Consider the following 5,021-nt stretch of genomic DNA (forward strand, 5'->3'; position numbering starts at 1 on the left):
GCAGCACCCACCGTACTCCCCAGACCTTGCGCCGTCGGATTACCATCTGTTCCGGTCACTCGAAAACAATCTCGACGGGCAGCGCTTTAATTCAGTGGACGATATTCAAACGTACTTGAAGGACTTTTTCGCGCAGAAGTCGCGCGACTTCTACAAACGCGGCATTATGTCCCTTCCAGAACGTTGGCAGAAGGTGGTCGATCAAGATGGACAATACATTCTAGATTGAATAAATGTGTAAGTACAATAGATTTATGTTTTAATTTAGGGCAAAAAAACCGCAGAACTTAATGAACAACCTAATATATTACTGTCGAATTCGAAATACGATTCCATGTGTTAATTAGACTAATTATACGACATTAATTGAGCGCTCGTGCTTTACTATCAACGAGAAGAGAACACAACCCAGTGAGAAAGCTGTTATCAATTCGATATCGAATCGATATCAATGCCATCACAATATATCCTAATCGCACTCAGCCTTCGCGTTGAACATTTAAAATCCTATTTATTTTCATCGATGTATCCGTTTGAAGAACAAGTTGATCCTCATTTATGAGGAATGTCAAAATCAAAGCATTCCGACAAAACATACTAATAAAGCGTCATTTCGTACATCTTTTAAACGTAAATTTCATTTAATATAAAAATGTATTTTTTATCGTTTTCATTTACATTTAATCTTGTTCAATAATTTTGTGTCATGAGTTCCGTACTTGTTTTAAGCTCCTTTATAAAATTATGGAAAAAAACATACCGAGCCAATTAAAAAAAATGAAGGTGACTTTGATATCTTCGAAGCGCCTCCACCAGGACAAAAATTATTATCGCCATATGTTAGCCCCCTTCGTACCGTATAATTTTGATTACATAAATTTTCCTCTGGACCTTATAAATTAGAAGATATTTAAGGTGGTAATAGTTATTGCCCCACCCTGTATATATATATATATATACAACGTGGAAACATTGACGAATTTAAAAATTTCGATCTTTCTTCGAGATATACCGCTAAAAGGTTTACATTCAAAAATATAATTGATTTTACAAACGTCATTACCAATTATTATAACAAGTTGTTGCAAAATTTGCTTAGTTATATTCAAAAATATTCATAAATTCAAGTAAAAAAGTGTTTATCTCGCGAGAAATGATGATCGAAAAGATGTCATATCGATGTCGAATCGATGTGAGGTTGTACTAGCCTCACTTTTGTGTCTCCGGCCGTACATGTTGCTGCGTGTCTCTGGTCACATCACTTTGATCTAAGGTACTTTTTTCTTGGCTTCATTATACTTAATTAAACATAAGATAAAGTTTAATATATTAATTTAATATATTAATTTAATTTAATATATTAATTTATTTTCGTATATATTTTTAATAATATACTTTTCAAATATATAAAACACTTATAACAAGATTGAGGTTATGTTTTTAGAAAATTGCATGTATGACAGTTACAAAAAAGTAAAGCATATTTATATCTACATATTGTTATTAGACTAATATAATACATGCAAAACATACATATACATCTGATATTTATGTACAATTCTCTTTATGTTGCAGGATCACTATAAAGAAAGTTTATAGCGCAACCTAAACTATTTCTCATTGCTGCAGATATTTATATACATATATGTACTTTGAGTACGCATACAGTATTAATATACTGATTGGATGACTTATTTGAGTAATTTTATTTGACTTTCCATGAAAGAAGTATAGCGTACTTTTCTATATTGTATTAGTAATTTTATTTGACTTTCCATGTCGAAAGAAGTATAGCGTACTTTTCTATATTGTATTAGTAATTTTATTTGACTTTCCATGTCGAAAGAAGTATAGCGTACTTTTCTATATTGTATTAGTAATTTTATTTGACTTTCCATGTCGAAAGAAGTATCGCTACTTTTCTGTATTGTATTAGTAATTTTATTTGACTTTCCATGTCGAAAGAAGTATAGCTACTTTTCTGTATTGTATTAGTAATTTTATTTGACTTTCCATGTCGAAAGAAGTATAGCGTACTTTTCTATATTGTATTAGTAATTTTATTTGACTTTCCATGTCGAAAGAAGTATCGCTACTTTTCTGTATTGTATTAGTAATTTTATTTGACTTTCCATGTCGAAAGAAGTATAGCTACTTTTCTATATTGTATTAGTAATTTTATTTGACTTTCCATGTCGAAAGAAGTATAGCTACTTTTCTGTATTGTATTAGTAATTTTATTTGACTTTCCATGTTGAAAGAAGTATAGCTACTTTTCTATATTGTATTAGTAATTTTATTTGACTTTCCATGTCGAAAGAAGTATCGCTACTTTTCTGTATTGTATTAGTAATTTTATTTGACTTTCCATGTCGAAAGAAGTATAGCTACTTTTCTGTATTGTATTAGTAATTTTATTTGACTTTCCATGTCGAAAGAAGTATAGCTACTTTTCTGTATTGTATTAGTAATTTTATTTGACTTTCCATGTCGAAAGAAGTATAGCTACTTTTCTGTATTGTATTAGTAATTTTATTTGACTTTCCATGTTGAAAGAAGTATAGCTACTTTTCTGTATTGTATTAGTAATTTTATTTGACTTTCCATGTCGAAAGAAGTATAGCTACTTTTCTGTATTGTATTAGTAATTTTATTTGACTTTCCATGAAAGAAGTATAGCTACTTTTCTATATTGTATTAGTAATTTTATTTGACTTTCCATGTCGAAAGAAGTATAGCTACTTTTCTGTATTGTATTAGTAATTTTATTTGACTTTCCATGTCGAAAGAAGTATAGCGTACTTTTCTATATTGTATTAGTAATTTTATTTGACTTTCCATGTCGAAAGAAGTATAGCGTACTTTTCTATATTGTATTAGTAATTTTATTTGACTTTCCATGTCGAAAGAAGTATAGCTACTTTTCTGTATTGTATTAGTAATTTTATTTGACTTTCCATGTCGAAAGAAGTATCGCTACTTTTCTGTATTGTATTAGTAATTTTATTTGACTTTCCATGTCGAAAGAAGTATAGCTACTTTTCTATATTGTATTAGTAATTTTATTTGACTTTCCATGTCGAAAGAAGTATAGCTACTTTTCTGTATTGTATTAGTAATTTTATTTGACTTTCCATGTCGAAAGAAGTATAGCGTACTTTTCTATATTGTATTAGTAATTTTATTTGACTTTCCATGTCGAAAGAAGTATAGCTACTTTTCTATATTGTATTAGTAATTTTATTTGACTTTCCATGTCGAAAGAAGTATAGCTACTTTTCTGTATTGTATTAGTAATTTTATTTGACTTTCCATGTCGAAAGAAGTATAGCGTACTTTTCTATATTGTATTAGTAATTTTATTTGACTTTCCATGTCGAAAGAAGTATAGCTACTTTTCTATATTGTATTAGTAATTTTATTTGACTTTCCATGTCGAAAGAAGTATCGCTACTTTTCTGTATTGTATTAGTAATTTTATTTGACTTTCCATGTCGAAAGAAGTATAGCTACTTTTCTATATTGTATTAGTAATTTTATTTGACTTTCCATGTCGAAAGAAGTATAGCTACTTTTCTGTATTGTATTAGTAATTTTATTTGACTTTCCATGTTGAAAGAAGTATAGCTACTTTTCTATATTGTATTAGTAATTTTATTTGACTTTCCATGTCGAAAGAAGTATAGCTACTTTTCTGTATTGTATTAGTAATTTTATTTGACTTTCCATGTCGAAAGAAGTATAGCTACTTTTCTGTATTGTATTAGTAATTTTATTTGACTTTCCATGTCGAAAGAAGTATAGCTACTTTTCTGTATTGTATTAGTAATTTTATTTGACTTTCCATGTCGAAAGAAGTATAGCTACTTTTCTGTATTGTATTAGTAATTTTATTTGACTTTCCATGTCGAAAGAAGTATAGCTACTTTTCTGTATTGTATTAGTAATTTTATTTGACTTTCCATGTCGAAAGAAGTATCGCTACTTTTCTGTATTGTATTAGTAATTTTATTTGACTTTCCATGTCGAAAGAAGTATAGCTACTTTTCTGTATTGTATTAGTAATTTTATTTGACTTTCCATGAAAGAAGTATAGCTACTTTTCTATATTGTATTAGTAATTTTATTTGACTTTCCATGTCGAAAGAAGTATAGCTACTTTTCTGTATTGTATTAGTAATTTTATTTGACTTTCCATGTCGAAAGAAGTATAGCTACTTTTCTGTATTGTATTAGTAATTTTATTTGACTTTCCATGAAAGAAGTATAGCTACTTTTCTATATTGTATTAGTAATTTTATTTGACTTTCCATGTCGAAAGAAGTATCGCTACTTTTCTGTATTGTATTAGTAATTTTATTTGACTTTCCATGTCGAAAGAAGTATAGCTACTTTTCTGTATTGTATTAGTAATTTTATTTGACTTTCCATGAAAGAAGTATAGCTACTTTTCTATATTGTATTAGTAATTTTATTTGACTTTCCATGTCGAAAGAAGTATAGCTACTTTTCTGTATTGTATTAGTAATTTTATTTGACTTTCCATGTCGAAAGAAGTATAGCTACTTTTCTGTATTGTATTAGTAATTTTATTTGACTTTCCATGAAAGAAGTATAGCTACTTTTCTATATTGTATTAGTAATTTTATTTGACTTTCCATGTCGAAAGAAGTATAGCTACTTTTCTGTATTGTATTAGTAATTTTATTTGACTTTCCATGTCGAAAGAAGTATAGCTACTTTTCTGTATTGTATTAGTAATTTTATTTGACTTTCCATGTCGAAAGAAGTATAGCTACTTTTCTGTATTGTATTAACTTTATAGTTAAAGTCTGCGAAATTTGTTTGTACTTTGTAAAATATTAATACATAAAATTATAATTAAACTATATATTATATACTAAATTTATATTTTATTTTTTTTATATTTTATATCTGTACTTAGCTAAGACATTTTTATCAAAGCTTTAGATAACTTATTACAGTATTCGATAATGTCTAATATAGAAGACAAAAGGTTC

General features: G+C 28.0%; 1 long non-coding RNA gene across 1 annotated transcript; it reads left to right on the plus strand.

The window, feature by feature from the left end:
- The first annotated feature begins 933 nt into the window (after nt 1-933).
- On the plus strand, nt 934-1,694 carry LOC113563236. The gene is made up of 2 exons (XR_003407371.1): nt 934-1,273; nt 1,576-1,694. It is a non-coding gene; the product is annotated as an uncharacterized LOC113563236 (long non-coding RNA).
- The last annotated feature ends 3,327 nt before the right edge of the window (nt 1,695-5,021 follow it).

Source organism: Ooceraea biroi, chromosome 13, assembly GCF_003672135.1.
Source record: "Ooceraea biroi isolate clonal line C1 chromosome 13, Obir_v5.4, whole genome shotgun sequence".
Lineage (NCBI taxonomy): Eukaryota > Metazoa > Arthropoda > Insecta > Hymenoptera > Formicidae > Ooceraea > Ooceraea biroi.